The following is a 25,064-nucleotide window of genomic DNA, read 5'->3' on the forward strand; positions in this document are numbered from 1 at the left end:
CTTGTTAATTTCCCAGAAACTAAACTGACTGAATTCTACATGTCTCTGCATTTATTCTTACTGTGAACATATTTGAGTTTTACATTCTAGGATCCCAGTCCAGAGCTGGACTTCCAGAGTTTTTCCTGGATTGTGGAAGGCTGATGCTGGATTCCATCTGTCTGGCAGCGAGCCTCCGGCTGAGTGAATAGCCCAGGACTTTCATGGATAAGTGATTCTGGCTGCTATGAAAGACATGTCAAATGAAGTAGAGGAGTGAGAGAGTGTGTGGGCTCGATCCCAACACACACACACACAGACAGAGTCTCTAGCGTTTCAGATGGAGTCAAGCATGAATGATCACAGTATGTTCAGCACATAAGTACAGTACCGAGGGTTTGGGCTCTGACTTCACTATGGATGATGTTAAAGCCACATTTTTCTCTTCTTCGTTGACTTCTGCTGCTGGTTTTAGCCCTCATTACTTTCACAGTTTCATGTTTGTTTTTGAACTTGTATGTACATGTAAGGTTTCAGTATTCTATAATTTTTATAACATTAATAATTATAACATTTATAACACTTGTCTAAAAATATATTATAATTATAATAGAAATATTGTCAAAATATTAAATTTAGTAAAAAAAAATGGTTACAAATATTTGTAATAAATACAAAAAACATAAGTATATATTATACATATATGGTAGATTACTATAATATATAATATTTTTCAATAATTTTTTACATTGCATATAATTAACTTTGTATTGTAGTATTTTTCCAAGTATTTATATTTTTACATTATATAACATTTACATTATTCATTGCATAACAATTTATATATATTGTCAAATAATATATATATATATATATATATATATATATATATATATATATATATATATATATATAGTCAAATAAATATTATTCTATTAATGTTTTCTTACACACACACACAACATAATAGATATATGATTTTTCAGTCATGATTTGCACTTCTAGACCAATAGGTGTAATATTTTGCTGTATTCTGCATGATTTTTAACTCTTAATGACTTTAAATATTAATGTAAAGTATAGTGTAATTTATATAGTATTTCATCCAATATCCATATTTCAGTTGGATGTTAATATAACATCTGCATACCTTGAAGAGTATAAATGTTATGAATATTCATAACTAGCAAAAGAGTATTTATTGTGTTGTTGTGCTGAAATCCAGAGAGGGTAATAGAAAGCAGGAGGAGAGCATTATGGGTAATTATTGTGTGCCGGTGTGTGTATCTGAGCTGTCGGAAGTAATTGGCACTGATGTGTGTTTACTGTGAGGTTATTATTATGGTCTGGCTGGTGTATATAACATCAAACTCTGACCATCATATCTGACATGTTTTATATTTCTAAGACCTCAGTAAATGTTGCTCCTTTTGTCTTATTTTAAACTAATATTGATTTTACTGAACGTTTGTTCGTGACATTGAGAGAACCTTGCCAGAACGTTTTGAGAATGTTGGCTGTAAGCTGAGGAAGAGTGTTTATTTCAGTTCCCTATGTAGACTGTAATGTAGACAGCAAGACTGCTCACTAGGTTTGGGAACGGAGCAGTGTGAGTGAAAAATGAGCGGAGTGACCACACACACGCAGAAGCAATCAGTCTTGTGTGTAATAGTTCAAAGAGCCGGACCTCTGGACACATATTGAATTGATTTTACTCTACAGATTGATGCTGCAGTGAAGACTTTCATTAAATCTTATGCTTCACAAGGTCCCGTGTGTGTGCTTTTTTTTTTTTAACTGGCAATATTTAAAATTGGCATGAAACATCAAGACTTTCATAATGGGACGTTTTTCCAAATGTTACTCGTTCAAGAAGAAAATATGTATATTTTATTGTACCATTATTTGCTTTACACTTTATATCTAGTTTATTATGCTTTGTCTCTAATTTGCATAATATAATGTATATAATTTATATATAATTTGTAAAAGAGAAACTTGCAGAAACTGGGTTTTAAAATTTAAACCATTTTTATTAATTAAAAAAAGAAAATGAATTATTTATATTTATTATTATAATAATAATAAATGCAATTACTGAAACTTTACAATTAAACTGAAAACAGAAGATAAAAAACATTCAAAATATTAACAAACTATATCAATGATACTAAAATAAAACAATAGAAAATAAATTTATATTATTATCCCTTAACACATTTTTGCATGAATGAATTAAGTTTAAACCCTTCCGTTGCTATACATGTATTTTTTGGGGAACTATTTTAGGTTGTTGTCCACAGCTGTCAATAGAGCTTAAATTGTTATGAACCTGAACTTTCCTTTAAGAGTTTATAAGTAAGAAACACATCTGGATTCTGAATTGCATGAATCTCCAATCAAACCTCACATTTCTGCCCAGAACAGGAGAAACCTGACGTCAAAGCACACGCCACAAACCCCGTGTCGCATGTTAATCATCCATAATGCACCGTTTATCACAACTGCTGCGTGGGTCATGAACAGGCCCACACTGCAATGTATTATAGGATAAATTCTCATTAAGACTTTCAAAAGGTCATTGCGAGCCCCCAATCAGCATAATTAAAGAATCCCTCACGTTCTTCATCTAAAAAATGCCTTGAGAGCCACTCGAGAAAAGCTGCTCAGAGTTTGTGGAAATCTCTCAGAAATTGGCTTGACTGCTTTGACCTGTGGTTAATTCTCTCATTAAAGTCCATTACAAAGCCAGCGAAGACATGTTTTCCACCCGCTCACCTGCTCAGCTCATCAGTTCTTTTGACTTGAGTGGAAAATATGTGGAAAAAAACATGACAAATATCCATAAGCCTGTGAAATGTATTACAAGTGAATGTTTCCAGAGTAAAATACAAACTGTAGTAGGCGATTCTCTTGTTATATCTCTGCCTATTTGTGGCGAGTGGGGCGGGGCCGAGAGGCGTGGGAACGAGGAGTGAGGCCAGGTGTAGTGATTGGAGATGAGCTACACCTGCGCCCCACCGCCGGTCTTGAGTCCCACGTAGGAGATGGAAGGATATAAAACTGGAGTGACGACCGTGAAGGACGAGAGACCGGCGGTGGGGCGCAGGTGTAGCTCATCTCCAATCACTACACCTGGCCTCACTCCTCGTTCCCACGCCTCTCGGCCCCGCCCCACTCGCCACACTATTAAAGGCATAGTTTACCCAAAAGTGAAAGGTCATTATTTTTTATTTACTCCATTCTTAAAGGGACAGTTCACCTAAAAATGAAAATTCTGTAATTTGTTAGTCTATAAATTGTTCCAAGCCTGTTCTGTTGGACACAAAATAAGACATTTTGATGTTGATAAACACACAGTTGCCATTGATTCCATAGTATTTTTTCTTTTCTTCCCATACTATGGAAGTTAGTGGCTACCAGCAGCTGTTTGTTTCCCAACATTCTTCAAAAACTGTATCTTCTTTGGTGAGAAGAAAGGAACTCATACAGGTTAGGATATTTAGAATGTTCATTGTAATTAGATAATATTACTTGTATTAGATTATCTGTACTTGTAATTAGATCATATTACTTGTATTAGATCATATTACTTGTATTAGAATATAAGTACTTGTAATTAGATCACATTACTCCTATTAAATTATAAGTACTTGTTATTAGGTCATATTACTTTTATTAGATTATCAGTACTTGTAATTAGATCATATTACTTGTATTAGATTATTAGTACTTGTAATTAGATCATATTACTCCTATTAAATTATAAGTACTTGTTATTTGGTCATATTACTTGTATTTGATTATCAGTACTTGTTATTAGGTCATGTTACTTGTATTAGATTATCAGTACTTGTAATTAGATCATATTACTCCTATTAAATTATAAGTACTTGTTATTTGGTCATATTACTTGTATTTGATTATCAGTACTTGTTATTAGGTCATATTACTTGTATTAGATTATCAGTACTTGTAATTAGATCATATTACTTGTATTAGATTATTAGTACTTGTAATTAGATCATATTACTCCTATTTAATTATCAGTAATTGTATTAAATAATATTACTTGTATTATATTATAATTCTTGTAATTAGATCATATTACTTGTATTAAATTATCAGTACTTGTAATTAGATCATATTGTATTAGATTATAAGTACTTGTAATCATATCATATTACTCCTATTAAATTATAAGTACTTGTTATTAGGTCATATTACTTGTATTAGATTATCAGTACTTGTTATTAGGTCATGTTACTTGTATTAGATTATCAGTACTTGTAATTAGATCATATTACTCCTATTAAATTATAATTACTTGTTATTAGGTCATATTACTTGTATTAGATTATCAGTACTTGTAATTAGATCATATTACTTGTATTAGATTATTTGTACTTGTAATTAGATCATATTACTCCTATTAAATTATAAGTACTTGTAATTAGATCATATTACTTGTATTAAATTATCAGTACTTGTAATTAGATCATATTGTATTAGATTATAAATACTTGTAATTAGATCATATTACTTGTATTAGATTATAAGTACTTGTAATTAGATTTAATAATAATCTTCATCTTCTTTTTGGTTTAATTGTGGTTTGCAAGCCAATATAAGGTGTATTGCCGCCACCTGCTGGACTGGAGTATAGACCGTAGATTGACGGGAAAAAAATTTTAAATTCTCTGTAAATTGGAATCGGAAATAGATTAAATTTTTTAAGTAATCTAACTGGCACTGGAGATGAACTGCTGTCTCCACAACAATGTGCAATCAAAATGTCAGCCGAGTGGCATGACAAGAAATGTCTCATACTCTGGTATAAGACTAAGGTTAGAAAAAAACCCAAAAGAGATATTTTCACCTCCCACTGAGAACATTAAAGATGTCGAAATTCAGTGTGTGTGTGTACATAGCAAGAGCGATAAAGAAAAGCAGGGACTCGATCAGAGATTTCTCGCGTGTTTTGGTTTGAACTCTGCTGAAGGGTGTTTTTATATTTTCCAATTGTGTAAAAAGCAGCGAGAAAGCATTTCTGTTTGATGTGCTAATATCAACAGCTTCAAAGGGAAAGTCTCACTCGCTCTGCGTCTCTTATCTCTCTGCTCTTCACTAAGGGACTCCAGACTTTGGTTGTACCTCTGTCATGTAGGGATGTGAAGAACACTTCGGTTGAGGAGAGGCGTGATGAGAATGAAGATGCGCTGGAGTCGTTCTCAGGTGAAACAATCAGAAGTCATTGTCTTCAACAGAGAGCAGGTCAGGTGAAATATTTCACTGAACAACAGGAATACTTCTCATACTGAAACAGAGCAGAAATGCTGAGAACTACATTAGAAACAAACATGCTTCACTCATGTGCACATAAGACAACAAAAGCTTGGCCGGTTCATATCAAGCTTGTTTGTCTGGTTTGTTCTTTAAGTCACTTTTAGAGTTGTGCAACATTTAAAGTTGCATTGAAAATGCCTTTTAAATTCCAATACCGTTCCTGAAATTAAATATAATTTCAATTGATACAGCAATCCCAATTGTATACATTTGTTTTAAGTTCATGTTATTAAACAAATAATAATAACTTTGGATTTCCAGTGTGTAAAATCGATTCATTTCAACTTTAAGTGTATTGTGGCCAATTCATTTGAAATTCGACTCAAATGTACTGAAAAAGAGAAGTTTAGAATACATACACTGTATTTCAAAAGATCGAGGTCAGAAAGATTTTTTTTTAAATATATCTACTTTTATTCATCAAGGATACATGTAACACTGTGTGACACTGAAGACTGGAGTAATGATGCTGAAAAGTCAGCTTTGATCACACAAATAAATTACACTTTAACAGAGATTCACATAGAAAACAGATATTTTAAACTACAATAGTATTTCACAATTTTTACAGTTTTTACTGTATTTCTGATCAAATATATTCAACCTTGATGAGCAAAAGAGACTGCTTTTAAAAATAAATAAATAAATAAATAAATCATGCAGACCCCAAACTTTTAAATAGCAGTGTATATTGTACAATTTACAAATTATATATATAATTTGTGAATATTATATGAAAAAAGCCACTTAGATGATCCCTCTCACTGACAGACAGTATTCGTGCTTTGCTCAGATGTGGTGTGGTTGTTTAGGCCTGGGCTTTTTCGGGGAGTGTGTGTGCTTGGTATTCAAGGTCAGTATGTGAACTTTTGAACGTCTCGGGCCTCTGGGCATCTTGGTTTTCTGTGATATCTGACAAGCTCCCTTTTATTTGAGGAGAACACACAGCTGGGAAGAATGAGTGAGTGTATGTGTGTGTGTGTGTGTGTGTGTTAGGCTCATCTCTCTACACGCATTTAATGACTCAAACTGTGTCCAAACCCAAAGACAGCTGCATTGCTGCCCAGTTAGTCAATGACTTGTTTCTCCAAATGAAACTCTCTCAGACTGTTGTCCAACACACCATAATGTCACGTCTAATGATGCAGAACAAATTCAACTGAGCTTTAGACAAAACCAAGCAAATATTTAGTCACGGCAGTCTCAGCAGAAATTGATTATTTATGTTTTATAGGGTATTTATTTAAATAGAATTTATTTTTTAGAACATTTTGTCTATTTTGATGGCTGTTCCGGTAGGAAAGCATTATAATTATGCCTTATTTTAAGGTAGCATAATGCACACACACAGATAAAAAAAATGCTGATTAGAGAATCGCATTGCTACCACAAATCAAAAGTGATTAAGTTGGCTTCACCCACATTAAAACTCTTAATCCATGGTTTATATCTACTTTAACCAATGTCAATGTTTTTTTAATATCATAGACTGATGTGGATCTCCAGGTGTGCTGATTTTACACCTGGTCGTCCCTGCTGACAGTGTGTGTGTGTGTGTGTGTGTGCGGTACATGCATCTGTGCAGACACTGTGTTTTGCAATCCAGGTTTCCCCGTCTGTCAGCACTTCCACCGTATCGGCCCTGTGATCGCTCGAGTGACGAGAACTCATGAAGAAAAATGCTGTTAGCACCATGACTCTCGCAGAAATCAGGCGTGAATCTCTCTTCACTACAGGCTTCCTTCAAACAGACAGAAAACCGGAATTGATTCTGGATCAGGTTTTGATCATTTCATTGGATATGTGGTGTTTGTCACCTCCCTTCTTACCGTGGTGACGAGATGCATAGCAGATCATCATCACTCAATGGCTGGATGTCTAAGTGGTGCCCACAGCATAACATAGGTTTCATAGACAATTGGATGAGTTTTTAGGGCAGACCGACCGTCTGCTAGCTGCCTCCCGTCACAGAGGTCAGTTAATTCTCAGCACATAGAGACTCTTTCACCTAGATATCACACTATAGAGACCGTGTCTGTTCCCCGAACTAGAAAATACAAAAAACATCCAAACCAAGTTAAGATGAACAATTTAATCGAGGTTCAACAAATAAAAAAACAGATGCATTATGGATAAACAAATGATAAAGCTTGGCTTATTGAATATCAGATCCCTTTCTACAAAAACACTTTTTGTAAATAATATGATAACTGATCATAATCTAGATGTGCTCTGTTTGACAGAAACCTGGCTAAAACCTGATGATTACATTATTTTAAATGAGTCCACCCCCCAAGATTACTGTTATAAACATGAGCCGCGTCTAAAAGGCAAAGGGGGAGGTGTTGCTTCAATTTATAACAACGTTTTCAGGATTTCTCAGAGGGCAGGCTTCAAGTATAACTCGTTTGAAGTAATGGTGCTTCATATAACATTATCCAGAGAAACCAATGTTAATGATAAATCCCCTGTTATGTTTGTACTGGCTACTGTATACAGGCCACCAGGGCACCATACAGACTTTATTAAAGAGTTTGGTGATTTTACATCCGAGTTAGTTCTGGCTGCAGATAAAGTTTTAATAGTTGGTGATTTTAATATCCATGTCGATAATGAAAAAGATGCATTGGGATCAGCATTTATAGACATTCTGAACTCTATTGGTGTCAGACAACACGTTTCAGGACCTACTCATTGTCGAAATCATACTCTAGATTTAATACTGTCACATGGAATTGATGTTGATAGTGTTGAAATTATTCAGCCAAGTGATGATATCTCAGATCATTATTTAGTTCTGTGCAAACTTCATATAGCCAAAACTGTAAATTCTACTTCTTGTTACAAGTATGGAAGAACCATCACTTCTACCACAAAAGACTGCTTTTTAAGTTATCTTCCTGATGTATCCAAATTCCTTAGCATATCCAAAACCTCAGAACAACTTGATGATGTAACAGAAACTATGGACTCTCTCTATTCTATCACTTTAAATACAGTTGCTCCTTTAAGCTTAAGGAAGGTTAAGGAAAACAGTTTGACACCATGGTATAATGAGCATACTCGCACCCTAAAGAGAGCAGCCCGAAAAATGGAGCGCAGCTGGAGGAAAACAAGTCTAGAGGTATTTCATATTGCATGGAGGGAAAGTACTTCCTCCTACAGCAAAACCAGAAAAGCTGCTAGCTCTACTTACTTTTAATCTCTTTTCATCACATGACATTTCACAGCAGTAATTACTTTATGACCTTTTTTACTTTCAAGATCGATACTATTAGAGATCAAATTATAACCATACAGTCGTCAGCTACAGTATCGCATCAGATCCCCTGGGGAACATTTCTATTCATTCTCTGCTACCAAAAAACTACCATATTGTATGTTATTATAAAATATATGCAGTAAAATAAAGAGATACAAATTTTATAAATACTATTATAGAAATATGTACACTGTAAAAAATTTCTTGTTGTTTTTACAAAAACTGCTTTTGGCAGCTGTGGTTGCCAGAATAATTTTGTAAAAATACAGAAAACTGTAAACACATTTACGTCAAAAACTGTTAATTTTACAATATAAAGCTGTAATTTACAAACAAGAAAATGTGAATATAAACCAGTAAATTCAACAAAACACAAAATTAAATCTGTTTTGTACCTTGAAAATACTGACAACCACCATAATAATAAAGATGGTACTGTATAAGAGAAAGCCACATGAAGTATCAAAGCTCATCACAAGTAGCTTCACCACAAGCAGAAGTATATATTAACATATAGAAGGTGCACATTTATGGAAACACAAAACACCATCATGGTAACACACGTGATACTTAAATAATGCAAAAAACTTTCATTAAGCAACAGAAGATGTAACATAAAGCTCAAATGTACATAACTGATAACAAGAACTATTTAAAAACATGATTATTTAAACAAAATACTTTCAAACGTGGAGTGTCACGCAGGGAATTCTGGGAATATCAGTTTACAGTTTTACACTGTAAATTATACATTGATTTGTTCTTTTTTTACTTCTAAAAGCTGTATAATTAACAGAATTTTACTGTAAATTTACATTAAATGCTTTGTTAGATCTTTTACAGTTTTTCCCTGTATATAGTACGGGAACTTACTGTTAACCTATTATCAGTTTTTTTCCGTAGCGTTTTTACAAAATTTTACAGTTAAAATTACACTTATTTTGTACAGTGTAGAACATTTTCTGTAAATATTTACGTTCTATTAAGCTGATGTTTTTTAATTTAATGTAAATTTTTGAATTGGTAATGTTTAATGTTATGAATTTAAGTAGCTTGGTATTTATCTAGTGTTGTATAGCTAAATCCAAACTATTGTGACTATTAGTACTATTGCTCTGCAACATTTGTGCTATACAATTTAATTATTAATGATAAGTTATGTTGCGTTGCATAACAATTTCTCAAAAATGAAGTTTGAAATGACACTGGCTTTGTGGCTTCAACAGAAGAATACACCATCGTTTTATAACCTTGGGTCTCAGTGGATCTGTCTTGAAAAATTATTGCTTAAAATCAGTTTCTCTCTCTACGGAGCTTTTGAATGTCCTTTTTACCTCTGGAGCCCTACTGTTGTGCTGTATTAAGGTCAGGGGAATAAATCAGAGTTTCCTCTCATCTTAGAGTTAAAAAGGTTGCATGGCCCCTATTTTACAAGCTTTCATATGTAGGGTTAAGGAAGAAGCCCTCGACCTCATCATCTACATGTGTTTCCCTGCAGGCCTCTGTAGACATTTATTGCAGGGATTAACCAAACTATGATGAATGTTCAGAGACTTGACCGGCTTATACTCACTGTTACTGAACGTGATGCTCACATGCACATATAAAGCCAGCATGTTGTAATCTCAGGACTGATGGTTAGTTCTTTTATTTTTAGCATTGTGCACATTGTACATACTGCTTAGAATGCAACTGTCAAGAAGAACCACAAATAAAAGGGAATCTTTTTTCACCATCCTTTTAAGCAAAATGAAAATTTGCTGAAAATGTCCTCAGTCTCAGGCCATTTAAGGTGTAAATGAATTTGTTTCTTCATCAGAATTACAGAAATGTAGCATTGCATCACGTGCTCTCCAATGGATGTGAATGGATGCCGTCAGAATGGGAGTCCAAACAGGTGATAAAAATAGGTGATATAGTCCATCAGTTAACATCTGGAGAAAACAAAAGCTGCATGTCTATAAGAAACAATTCCATCATTAAGATGTTTTTAACTTTAAAAATTGTTTCCAGCTAATAGATGCATCCATAATCCATAACTCCTCCTCCAGTGAAAAAGTCCATCTCCTCTGGTCTCTCTCATTAAAAAACACAGACATATTTGTTTAGAGCTAAACAATTACCGTACAAAGAAATGGCAAGTAACAAATCTGAAAACAAGTTAAGTAGAAAAACTGAAATTGTATTTTTTTAGTCAAATTTACTCCAATCATCTTTATTTACAACTTTGAAAAATGTACAGTGTTCTTAATCCTATTTTCTGGTGTGTATATATATATATATATATATATATATATATATATATATATATATATATATATAATCATATATAAAATAAAAAATACTGCATAAGAAATACTTTTCACATTGATTTTTGCAGTGTTTTTATTCTAGATTTCAAGTTCGCGCTGCATTCTCATCAGTGCCGCTAGAGGCGCTGTCGGTTTTCTTTCAACTACTGTGGAGGTAAAGTGAATTAGTGAATGAGTTAACCGATAAATAATATTTATCCGGCTACCTTACTAATATTACATTGGCTATTTGGTTTAATGACAGATATGCTGTACATTCTGAGGAGTTTATGCAATTGCAAAGAGTGTTTCTGCATCCTTAAGGTTTGCATGTTTGCGCATTTTAATTAAAACACATTTCTTCCAGCAGACATTTTAAAAGCACCTGTGCATATGCATCAGCTAATTTGCATATTCACTATGAGGTGTTGTGCTCGTGCACCTGTGTGCACCGTGTAACCTGGCACAGGGGTTTCACGCTGGATAATTTGTAGGTAATTTGAGGTCTGTCAAAGCATGCCTTTGATTGCTCTCCTGGTGCTAGAACCCATGGACCCATTCTTTTGTTGCCATTCGCCGTCAAATTAGGCCATGAGGAGTGAAACAATGGCACATCTGTACGCCAACGCCGCACAACAGAGAGATAGTTTACCATCATAATGCTTCACAGATGGCAGTGAACACAGGAAGAAATCAAGCTCGTGTTTTACCACTTTGTCTCACCTCATTAGCTTCCCCTTCATCCCTACACCAACCCCTCGCTGCTTCCTCCCACATCTCACAGCAATTACTCATTAATTAGGCGCGCTGACCATGGCAACAGACAGACACACAGACAGACAGACAGACAGACAGATAGATAGATAGATAGATAGATAGATAGATAGATTACCACCATGTTTTGCTTGACCCTCACATTTTGTCTGTTTTCCCAGAATCTCCACACTTACATCATGTAAATATGATAATTTCAGTATCATGATTCACATGGCGATCCGAGTGTGTAAATGGAGGAATAGTGTTCATGAATGTTTGGATGCAGTGGTCAGGAGAAGATGAAGGAGCATCCCTCACAGTGTGAAAATTATCTCATAAATTCACTTTTCCACCTGAACACAACATCTCTCTCTCTCTCTCTCTCTCTCTCTCTCTCTCTCTCTCTCTCATCAGAGCAACATTATCATATATCCTGGTTGCCGAGGCAACTGTCTTGGAATGCCTCAGTTTTCCCGTCACCTCAGAGCCCTGAGTGAACCGAAGAGATTATCATTTCATGTTCTGTGACAAACACAATATGATTTCTGCTTGTCATAACACTTGTACTCCTGTGCTCGATGTTCCTGCTGCTGGAGGACAAACATCAGAAATGACATCTGGCTTCACAGTAATGCAGTGAGAGGTTATCGATGAGAGACATATACATTTACAGCTTCTGCTGGAGTAATAAAACCACTGCTGCTGATACAAGCCGGATTCTTTAGGTTTAGTTCATGATGTCTGCTGTGAAAATACTGACGTGACTGAAAATCTAGAGGAATATTCAATTATAGTATACAAGGTTTGAAAATTGTTCATAATGTGTGATTTGATAGATTTTTTTTTTTTAATCTCTAAATTAATAAATAAATATACTTGTAAACATTTCTGCATGAAGTGTTTCTGTGTGTTTGATGAGTAAACCTATACGGTGGTATTTTATTTTTTAAGATTAGATACAATAAATAAATAAATAATTGGTAACACTTTACAATAAGGTTTCATCAATATGTATGTATTAACTAACATGAGCAAACAACGAACAATGCATTTATTACAGTGCTTATTAATATTTGTTAATGCTAATGAGAACAGTTGTTCATTGTTAGTTCACAGTGCATGAACTAATGTGAACAAGCACAACTTTTGATTTTAATGATGCATTAAATATTCAAATGAACATTAACTAATATTAATAAATGCTGTGCTCATTCTTATCATGTTAATTAAAGTAATTAACTAATGAACCTTATGTAACTTACAAAAATAAATAAATAAATATTGCTGTATGGAGCATTTTTTTGTGTTTGATGAGTAAACATAACCTATATGTTGGAATGTCTTTCTTTTTTTGAAGATTAAATAAATAAATTAATAAATATTGCTGCATTTTTGTGTTTAATGACTGATCACATGTGTATTGGTATTGGTATCGTAAATGAATCAGTATTTGTGCATGCAGTATGAGTGTGTGTTTGGTGAGTCTGTTCCCGGCGCGCTGAAGAGCGGATCCAGCTCCGGGTTTTGTGCGCGTCGGTCCGCTCCAGGATCAGTGTCCCGGATGTGATGGAGCTCGTGCTGCTGCAGTGAGAGACGCACACAAGCGCTAAGATCATCATCAGAGCTCTAGTGAAGCCGAGTTTGGGACACACGCTGGTTATCTGGGATCTATTGCGTTCAGAGTTAAGGAACTGATGTAAAATGTCGTTGATCCTGATGCTTTCTTCGCTGGTTGTTCTGGATCTGCAGCGGATTTGAAGTGTACATTGAAACCGGCCTGTCTTTGGATCTGTGTGTGTGTGTGTGTGTGTGTGTGTGTGTGTGTGTGTGTGTGTGTGTGTGTGTGTGTGTGTGTGTGTGTGTGTGTGTGTGTGTGTGTGTGTTTGTGTGTAACCCCAGCACACTTCCTTGGAGGGGTATTTTTGCTGTTTTCTGCTGGATCTATGGCATTTAGCTCGGTCTGGATCCTCTGGGGGTGAGTCTGCATGTTTATTATATTTAATGTATCTTGAATATAAGATTTATGTGTTTCTTTAGCTTTAACCGTCGTGATTAGCACTGCATGACCTCATGACTTTATCCATGCCTGAGATGTCACAGTAATGCGATTGATTTCATTAGGTATATTTGTTTGAATAGTTATTAGCATGTGAATGTGTTTTGTTTTTGAATCCTCTGTGGTTTGTGATCGTTTTGCTGGGTGTGCTGCTTTGAGCTATTTTGAGTGTTATCACAGATGTCTTGGTGATGTTTAATGATCAAAAAATATATATTCCTGTGGTACTTTATTTTTGTTTTGTTAAATATTTCTGTAGAAGTTAAATCCGTCTGAATGCTAATGCTAGCGCTCCTGCTCTTTGTCATCACATCCGCCGCTAGCTCTGCTAGCACACCTCGAGTGTTTTTGAGCGGTATAATAATCATATTTGACAGCGACAGAGTGACCTCTGTGTCTTTATTGATGAGAGGGAGGTGATTGATCTGTTTGGCTGGGTTTGATCAGTTAGTCGAGTGTGTGTGTGTGATGAACTCGTGCTTACAAAAGCTAAAGCGGCTAAACAACGTGAGTGTGTGTTGAACAGAAGGACACAAGATACTGTATTCACCAAAAACCGCGGTATTTTTGAAGTAACTTTACCTTCGCATTAGTGCACATTGTATGTTTATGGAGATGATTATCTTGAGTGTTTTAGAACAAGTACTGTGTTATTACCATGTTTCTGGCTGGATTACTGTTTAAAAATAGCATGATGTCATAATTCCAGTAGCATACTAATCACAATACCATGGTGATACCGTAACTGTACCCCAGTACAACCGGAAGTACTTTGGTATGATCATGAGTGACTGATATCTAGAAGGTCAGTTCACTCAATGTTACGATTCACTCAAGTCACGATTCGATTCAAAGATGTCATTATGAGACCATATATTTTATGTTTGTTGCAAAATATGCAAATATTTGGTCAGTTGCACTGCTTCCTGGGAGTTGGTGGCTACTTTGGTGTGTTTTTCTCATCCCTGATTAATGTATATATGATATCATTTTCATTGCAAATTTGGCTTTTAAACATGATTATTTAAAAAAAACATTGTTGGTTGATGGCTTTAACCGAAGATTTTACATTGATAAACAAGCGTCAAGCTCACAGTAAGGCTGTCTTTAATGGTTTATAAGTTATTGCTAAAATCAATTTCACATCTAATGATGTATTTACTTCCGAAAGCCAACTGTTGGACTTAAATTATAAAAAAAAGTATGTTCAATTTCTCAGAAAAGTCATGTGTGTGTGTGTGTGTGTGTGTGTGTCTTTGTTGGGTAAAAAGAGACTGAAGGAGGGTCATTTATCAGGAAAACAACAGCAGCTTGATTAGTGTTTTGGTGTCAGTTTGTCATCCTGTCGCAGTAATTATTGTGTCCTGTTTAGTTTGCTGAAGGGCTCAATCTTTCCTCATTCCTGCCTTCAAACCGCACAAGTCCTCTCTAAATCTTCACGGGATAAAACCGTCCTCTTTCTTAACATGAGCCAGCGTTGACATGTGCTCCTTTAAAGATCAGAGACTCAGCCACGCATGCACAAAAACCATGAGAATGTACACTTTGCATTAATAATTCAAGGTCTGAGGTGCTTTTAATGTAACATCATCAAGTTCAAGTCTCTTGACATTCGACAGCATCTGTTTCCATTAAGTCCAAAACAACAGTTTCTTCCAAAATATCACTCCCAAAGACGTTCTCATGTTCTCCAACACTGTAAATATTCTTAATGGATAATTGCAGTCCTGGATGCTGATTGGTCAATGTCTGAAAGGTCTCCATGATATTGCACTTGAACTTGAGCAGCTATACCCTTCAGATCGACGTCTGTGTTCCTGGAGTTGTTTCTTGTTTGTTTTAGTGTGGTAGTTCTTTGTGTGCTTAAAAACAAACCCATAAAGCTTACGATGCTAACCAGAAGTGCTCGTGTTTGAGCGAGTGGCGAAAACCACTTACAGTTCTACAAATGAGAATCCAGTTCCATAAATGCGTGTTTGGAAAGTACCTGACTTTCTGGCACGTTTTTAGGGGGTTTATAGTTTTCGTTATGAACTGATCATCTGCTTTGTGCTGTGTGCGTTAGAGAATCATTGCTCAGGGTGTTTTCATCTTAGTTCCCCATTCCAGAGAGAGAAACTCTGGGTTTGTTTGACTCTGGAGGTTATGTTACCTAGTTTCCTAGGTGTGCTTCTGGCTTTGTGCAGATAAGTGCTGAAAAGCACCTGAAATCTGAGCTTTATTACCAGGCTTTGTATTTGATTTGTATTTTGTCCTGGAACGGTTTTCTGTGGTGTTAATGTGAATCGTTTATGAGTCTCGCCTTTTTGAGATTACTAACATTGGTGAAATGGTTGATTATGATGATTAATATCACTGTTATCAAATAGTTATTGAACAGTGGTGTCTTTTATTGTATTGCACTTGGTTGCATTTTATTACAGCAGTATATAATCTGAAGCTCAATTTTTAATTGATTTTGGGCCGCAGCTTCATCATATCAACCGTTCTTTACGACTTAAACCTCCGTGAATTCAACTGGGCGCATTAGCATAATTCCTCAAAATGAGTAAAAACAGTGAAATGCAAATGATGCAAACCTGCAATATGTTAAATAACACTGATATCCTTTTACGCATTTAATCCCATTTTATCGACCAATATTTCACCTTCAGTGATCCTATTCAGTAAGCAAGACTGACATTAGATTAACATAACATATTTTGTTTAATTTTTTTAAATGGCGTAATAGTGTTATATGCTTCAGCTTTAGGTGTATTCATTTCACTGTAGGTGTGAAAGGGTTTTACACTTTTTCTCATATTAAAAACAAACATCCAAGCCCAGCCCAGATGAGAAACATGATGCAAAAGCAATGCATTACTTTTAAAAGTAACTTTGCCCAACGCGGTCAACGGCTAATCTTAAAACTTGACTTACAGCTTGCAATGTTGCAAAACTGAATTAATGTTGATTCACATGTGTTCATTTATCTGTTTACTGCATTAATGCAAATGTGAAGCACTACAGCAAAAACAGTACCAATACAGTAGAATACCAATACATCAGCCAGACCAATTAATGAGACGATTTGGCTGTCTTTGGCTGGCAATTTTGCTGCTGTGGTTGGATGGGTAACCTGCATTCAGTGCGGTTTGATTCATGTTCAGGCACCAGCAGAAGCCTTTTTGGCATTGGGTGCCGCTGCGGTCGGAGTTGTCCTGATCCACAACAAAGCCTCCTGGAGATAAATGGCTCGCTGGGGATTTCTGTTCCTGCGGCGAGGTGAGCTCAGGATAGCGTCTACTAAGTCACGCTCTCTCTCTCTGTTTCTCTCTCTCTCTCTCTCTCTCTCTCTCGCTCTGACATTTTGCTATTGTGCTGCCATTTGGCCGGAGCCCAAGTGGATTCTAGCGCAGTGAAAGATGAGGGTTTTGCTCATCAGAACTGGAGTGGATCGTGTTGAATGACAGGATTTTACACTCCTCACAAAGCTTTATAACTGTCTTAAATCACAGTGAGTTACGGCCTTGTCTTCAAATCGCTGTTGGGGGACGTTTTTTGGTTCTGCTGTTTTGTTTTCATTTCTATGTTCAACTCTATTCCACCTACAGTCTGTTTTTGGTCAATCTGGTTTCATATCATACTTGATTAATTTGCAGACTGACTTTTACTTTAGTATTCCATTCTAATCAATGGACGTTACATGGAGTTTTAAGCTACAGCTGTTGAGTTTTGCTCCTAAATGTTTTCAAAGGTTTAGCTTCTCTCCGAGATTAAACGTTGAAGCTTCTATGCATCAATGGATCTTTTATGAGACTTTTGTGTTCCTGCTAAAGCTTCGTAAATGAAGAGGCTTCAAAGTTATGTCCAAACACATGGCATTGTGTGTTGCTTATCTTACGTGGTTTTTCAACTGCTTGAGTTTTGTTGTTGTGTTTTAATAATGCAATGTTAGTTATCTCAGCAACTCCAAGCAACTGGAGTCTGACTTGATAGTGTTAATCTCTATTGACGGTTTATTTGTAGGTGAAATGTATTAGTGTCTTGTAAGCGTGCCGCTGAAGAGCACCGTTTCGGCTTCCCGAACCCAATCCTGTGTTTGTCAGAGGTTTCCAGCGCTGTGACAGATGACTGCGTCTGCATTCATGAGATGTCAAAACATGTCAGGTGCTGCGATTTTCTGCTGCCTTTTCATCCTCGTTCAGACCTCAGCGCTGTTTGGTGGCTGAAAGTGCTGTTTGTTTGAAGAAATCTGAAAGATTAGCAGTGAACGACTGAGAAAAATCGTCTCTTAGAATAATGAAAGGAAACTATTATGTGGTTTGATAAAGAGAAGATTATAGGATAGCTACTTCTGGATGCCATACATTTATCTTTATCTAAATATTAGGATATATTTAAAGATGCATAAAGGATATCGGAGTTATTTAACATATTGCAGGTTTGCATCATTTGCATTTCACAGTTTTTACTCATTTTGAGGAATTATGCTGATGCTGTCTGATCAAATATAGAGAGCCCAGTTGAATTCACGGAGGTTTAAGTCGTAAAGAACGGTTGATATGATGAAGCCAAAGTCCAAAATCAATTAAAAATTGAGCTTCAGATTATATACTGCTGTAATAAAACGCAACCAAGTGCAATACAATAAAAAAGACACCAGTGTTCAATAACTAATTACATCTATTTTATAAAAGTGATAATCATAATCATACTAAACAATTTCCCTTATGTTGGTAATTATAAACGATATTTTAGTTTGAACGAATATTCATTTTTAAAATATTCATATTTTTAATATAATTTTTTAAATAATGTTTCAGTTTTTTTCCTTTTTTTAAATTGTCATTTTGAATCTTTAAAAAATATGAATTGCTACTTAAATTTAATTATTGTCAAATCTTTTACATTCTCATGTTTTAATTTTAATAAATTGAATAAAATATTCAATTTGTCATTTTTAAACAATTTTTTTTTATATAATTTAATTGCTATGGCTTAAATGAATGTTAATTTTTGCCGTGTCAAACATCTATAAAAAAACAAACAAACTGATAATATTTACAATATTTCTTTTTTTTTAATTAAAATGTTTCAGTCAATCATCTTTTAATAGCAAATTGATTAATTGCTAATCTTTTGAGAATTCTCTTTAATTTACTAAAGCCCTTCAGCATCATCTTACACAAAATAACAATAGGCTATTTTGCATGGAAAAACTTCTCATGTTTTCATCTTAATATATTAGGTAAAATGTTTTTACCTAATACTCATTTTTAAACAGAGGAGCTCTGCTGTTTTCGGAGAGAAGCGTAAAGCAGTTTTTGTCTTTTATAAATCTGGTCAAACTAAAGACTCTTTAGAGATATGGAGGATGCAGAACTACTCTATAGGTCCTCAAGATAAACTTGGCAGAAACTGTTTGGGTTACTTCCCCTTTAAGTGTTTTCATTCCAGATGATCTTGGTGTTTCTGCTCTTTATGCAGGACTGGAGTTGTTAGTGTGATTTGAGCTGAATTTAAATGTTAATTCAAGCTGTCACGCGCTAACATACCGTACACTAAATAGTTTATTTCCCCTCCCACACCGATGCTGAGATAGACCTCATCTGGATCTTATCAGCACAGGATCAGGGCCTTAAAGAAGCACATGTTCAACTCAACAAGTGCGGGCAAGACAAGTTTTTCACATCAGTCTGGTCGAACGCATGTTTACATAAAAGCTATAGAAAAGCAGCGCAGTGGAATGCAAAAACCTGCAAAGAACTAGAACATGTCATGTATTTTATGTTTGCATGATGGTGACAGGCTGAAAAGTGTTACTTTCATTTACTTTTAATAATAGCCTACTACTGATGTTATACTAAGTCATATTATCTTTTTGAGTTGACTTGTAAAACTAAATGTATACATATTTTTCTGAACATATAGGACGTATAAGTCAACATTGTATAATATTTGCCTCTTGCATGCATCTTTTCTGTAAAGATGTTTAACAAGTCTGTTAAAAGAATAATGAATAATGCAAAGATATATAACAAGTTTGTTAAATTTTACACCACTTCATAGGGTGCATTTGGAATAGAGTTCTTTAGTCCCGCCCACTTTTTCAGTGGTGGTGGTTCTGGAAATATTTTTCAAATAATTTTCGCAATTAGGTATTTTAAAAAAAATATCTTTGTTAAAACGTTATAAGCCACTGAGAATTACAACATTACAAACTTGGATTCGCAGCAGAGAATTCTTTGAAAACTGGACAAAGATGTTTATCGGCTTTAGAAGAACAACAGAGATATATAAAATTATTAAAGATGTTATAGAAGCAATATATTTTCAGTTAATTGCAAAATATGCAAACAAATATTTAAGTATTTTGAGTGACTCGATTACGCCATTTTTGGTCTTTAACGTTTTATCGGTTATTAAAAAACAGTTTCCCGATGGAGAAAACGAATGTAGTTTTTGCTTCCGTAACTGACTCTATAGAATTTTCTTTAACCAGATTGTTAATAAAGAGAATGTAACACATCATCTTACTAGATCTTACATCTTTGCTAGAGGGATATATCAGAACCTTACGGCGTTCCTCAAAGAGTTTTCGGAGTTCTCCCGTCCTCCAGGGATCGTTCTAATCAGAGAGTAAATAAACCGGTTGTGATCTGGCATATATATCTGTTAGCGAACGTTTTCTGAACTCCCTCTGCGACTGAAAGACTTTCCACAACACCACGCCAGATACCAAGCGTAGCTTTTAGGAAATTTGAGCGGCATGTAAACGAGATGGAACAGAAAGATGTTTGAGCCGTGAGAAGTGCCCAGATGATATCGTCCCCCTTCAGACTCTTAAATGATCTTCCAGATGAGAGCAACTGTTGGAGGAAACTTTAGAAAAGGCACACCTTTGTACCTAAACAGTCCATATTGGTACCTTTAAAGATAGATATAAATACCTAAATACAATACAAGTACCTAAAGTTTACATAATAGTACCTGAAAGGTACAAAAGTGCACCTTTAGAAAAGATATTTCCCCAGTGACAGAGCTTTTGTACTTTTTTTCCTGAGAGTGTGATGACTTTTAAGGCAATCCTGAATGATCATGATGTCTTGGTTATCAGCTCCTCTGATTACTTGAGTATTTCGATGATTTATCCGTGATTCGATGATTTAAGTCAAAATGCTCAACATGCACAAGTGTAAGTGATTTATGTAGGTCATGGTGTCTTCTTGGGTTTGTACTGCTTCTGTATATGTTTAACAAATTATATAGGAGTATTCTGGCATATTTTGAATATTTGCGTTTATTTGTTTTAGTAAAACATTTTGAATAGTTATGACGCAAATTAATTGTTAAAGTGAGTTTTCAATTTCACTGACGCAAACAATTAATAAACTTAAGGCCGAACATTTTTGTTTGCAGCCATTTCGCTGCATCGCTGATTTTCATTGCACCAATATTACGATGTTTACTTCTATTTATTTTACTAAAACGTTTACATTTTTCAATATTTTTTGAGTTATCAAAACAAATCGTTGAGTTTTCGATTCATTCAATATTTCAACTTTGGTGGAAAATTAGTTTCTAGTTGTATTCGTTGCATTTCTACCATCTTATTCACTTGCTCATATAATAATTATCCAAGATTTATAAAAAATGTTGTGTGAAATAGTTTTACATGAGGTTTAATGGTGTCGCAGCAGTTTGTTTTCCCACATCTTCGAAAATACACAAGTTTGGTTCCTGGTTAGCACTGAGGATGTTGTTTATTGATGGAATAGTTACATGATGTGGTGTGTCGTCGTGAGTGAATCTGCTCCAGCGGATCTGTGTTTGGCTCCAAGCTTCTCTCGGTTTCTCTCAGAGCCACAATAAAGATCCTTTTATCCGTCTCCTCCTCCAAGGACGCACAGACTCCGAGACGAAACATGATTAGAGTTTCTCTTTCGCAGTGTGTTGAGGCTGGAGTCAAGGCAGCTATGGTTTATATGTCTACGTTTTTAGTCTGTGAAGATATTATATATCTCATAATTTAAGTTTATCTCACTAAATTTGATCAAATAGTTCATATTCAAATGTATTTGGAAAGCGCTTTTTATGATACGCCTTATTTTTAAGCAGCTTTACAGAAACTCTTGATGTTAATGTTTATAATATTTTTATATATTCATGCAGTATAGTCACATTTTGCAGAACAGAGCTGGGAAATCATGTATTTTACATTTTGTGACAAAAAAAGCAATGAACTTGAAATTAACTGAAATTATGATGATTTTTTTTTTTTTTTACCAAAATACCAAATCTTAAATTAAAATTTTAATTCCACTGAAAACCAAACATTTTCATTAGCCGAAATTTTGATGCATTACTTATTTTCATTGCATGAATATTATAATATTAACCTCAAATAATTGTAAAATATTTTTTTTAAATATAAAACATTATGTCTTCAATGTCACTGGTCATTTCGTAATTGTTTTTGGGTTATGATGCAAACGTTTAAAGTGAGTTTTAATTCCATTTAACTTCTTCACCTCAAAATATAAGGTTTATCTCATCGCTTTGTAAACAGTCACATTTTTGTATAGTGCTTTTCACAATGTGAACTTATTCTCAGACTTGAATGGCATTTAAACCATTCTCTAATAAAAGTTGAGCCTATTTTAAACATTTACACTGCTTAAATTGTTTAATTTTACTTTAGCAGCACAATCGTTGTGATTAATCTAGCTGCCGTCTCCGTGTTAACAGTTTGTTTTTTGATGTTGAGCACACATGCATGTCTTGTGTTCATGTAAAGATCGAAGAATCCCTCAGGTCTCTAATGGCACCAGATTTCCCAGAACCCTTTGCAGTGATTAGCGTTACTGCATTTATTCCTGATTTGGCAACAGATGATCCATTCATGTCTCTTCCTGTTTGCTTCAGGACCTAAAACTAGCCCATTAAAGTTATAATTGCTTCTGTATTAGGATGTTATTTAAGGTCTGTATGTTTAATATTCTTTTTTTTTTATGCTAAATTAATGAAATTCTCTCCGTCTTCAGTCTGGTCATGTAACTTCTGCTCTCCATCTGAAATCTCCATCGTGGATCTGAAGCAGTTTTAGCGTCAGATCAGATGTGAAATGCCCTCTCAGTCATTGTTATGAGCTCCTGGCATATTCCCCTGTGGGGGGGAAGACAATTATATGCTTCCTCTGAGCTGGGTCACGCAGAGGCGAGGGTGGAGGCTGCTGAAAAGCCTTCTGGGAGCTTGTTGGTTGAACACAGGAATCTTCCTGTTTGTGTCTGAAGTGATGACCGCTGTAGATCCAGAGGACAGCTGCTCGCTGCTGGGAACCTCTTTAGTCCAGCTGCCTTTGGGACTTTGTGTGTGGAGTTACAGAAAGGCTTGACTGTTTTGAAGAAGCACTTATGTTGTTGTAGATAACTGGCTTACATTCAAAAGAATTCTAAAGAGTTTAATGATTGTCCCATATTTGGGTTGAAGAATGCACCAATGTTCTGTTGTTGTAAACAACTAGCTAACATTCCAATATTCCAATATATTCAATATTCTTTAATGTGAAGCTGATGTTTTACACTGGTTTTGTGCGGCATTTAAATATTAATTGACTTTCAAATTCCAACTCCGTTCCTGTATTTGAATTAAGGTACCAAACCAGACGCAGACTTGCAATTAAAATTTGAATGAAAGGAACATTTTTATTAATTGAAATTATAACTAATATTTGTCTAGAAAAGCAAAGTTTGTCCAGGAAAAACTTTCAGTTAGTTTGAAAAAAAAAACTTAAAACGACTAGAAATTTTCTGATAGTAATTTTACTGTATTTTACAAAACTGTAATTTATATCTAGAAAAGCCTAGATGATACAGATTGGCTGAAATTCCACCTACATAAATTAGCATTTTTAATAAATGAATTAGTGGACGAAAATTCATTACCCAGAATGCATGCCTTTTTTTAGTTCAATTAAATTCATTCCGTGACGTAAAGAGCAATGATCTAGAAACAGGTTTTCAGTATAACAGATGAAGGTTAGAGTATGTAATGTGTTTTATACGTGTCTGTGTGATGTTTTCTCAGTGGATGCTTCATCTGTTTGTCAGAGTATCTTGACAGAGCCGCTTTAAGGAGCAGATCTCTCTTTAGTGGTCAGAGAGCGAGATAATGAAGCGCAGTCCTTCACGAGAGCTGTTTCTAGAGAGACATGCCTTGAGTTCACTCAGTGCTGACATCTAACAGCTCAATACCACTAATCCTGCTTTTCCTCTCGCCGTGTTTCTCAGATCTCCAGCCATATTTCTGCTACAATGGACAGGAAGTAAGACGTTTTTTTCCAGGTCTGTGGATGTGGAATTATTTTTGAAATGTCAGTCAGGCTCATGCTAGAAAAATGGCTTTGACGGGTTTCATTTTGCATTACTAGCACGAAGACTAAAGGTTCTTTTGATTAGATTTAACAGCCTTGGCTTCAGGTCCAAATTCGCCAAATGTTTTTTAGTTTTTCTTTTCTAAAATCACTTTCAGACAGCTTCATTTTTACTCTGCTTTAGCAAGCAGTGTAATTCCGGAAAAATAATGTTTTAATGTTTGTGGCTAACAAGTGGCACTTCCTGTTATCTCACTTTCAATTCTTGGAAAGGGCACAGCACATTGTGCAGAACTGTTTTTACTGTTGATATTACTGTTGAAAATTGTGCAGCTTCTTTTAAACGGCTAGTTCACTCAAAATGAGATTTCTGTTGTTCATTTACCCTCAATTTGATAATACAACTTCATATCATTTAGAAAAAGTTGCATGGGCCAATTTGATTGTTTTTATGGTGTGCTGTTCTTAAGTTATCTTGTGATTTCCACAACATAAATAACAACATATATGTTTGTAACGAGTTATATGAGCGTGCTTGTGATAATTTGACTCCCTCTTGATAAATGCTCTCATAGGGGTGTAATTCTCCCGTCTGGATGGATCGTAGGAAAGTCATGGTTTTTCTTTTGTACCCTTTTTATAATATTTCCATTCTGGAGTCAGTGGGATGGTTGTAGATCCATCATGGCACAGCTGCACGTATTGTTTAGTTGGGTTCACAGCCTCCCCGTCACCATCCAGCGGAGATTTAGTTTGCCAGCCTTTCACATCTCCTCGTTTCACTCTCTGTGCCAACCTTTTAACAAACCGTCAGCCAGAATGTCTCTCTTCTTTTGTTCAGCCTAGAGACCTTGGGTGGGCGATTGGCAGAAAGTATTGCACAGTTCACAAGATTGTGGTGATAACTCCATTTATTACAGTGTGGGCCTTGTGTTACAGTTTTTAAAAATATCAGAGCTTTGGAATATAAATATATAAACACTGGTAATTGTGGTTTGCGTTAGCATTTATGGAAACCAC

The 25,064-nt window shown here is 35.1% G+C and overlaps 1 protein-coding gene and 1 pseudogene across 8 annotated transcripts in view; both read left to right on the forward strand.

Annotated features, from left to right (window-relative positions):
• LOC113066589 (neogenin-like) overlaps nucleotides 1–25,064 on the forward strand; it is a 1,074,835-nt gene that overhangs the window by 860,872 nt on the left and 188,899 nt on the right. The gene's annotated exons all lie outside the window — the stretch shown is intronic.
• The window catches only part of LOC113066590 (zinc finger protein 609-like), a 72,153-nt pseudogene continuing 60,263 nt past the window's right edge, over nucleotides 13,175–25,064 (forward strand).

This window comes from Carassius auratus, chromosome 50 (assembly GCF_003368295.1).
Source record: "Carassius auratus strain Wakin chromosome 50, ASM336829v1, whole genome shotgun sequence".
Taxonomy (NCBI): Eukaryota; Metazoa; Chordata; class Actinopteri; order Cypriniformes; family Cyprinidae; genus Carassius; species Carassius auratus.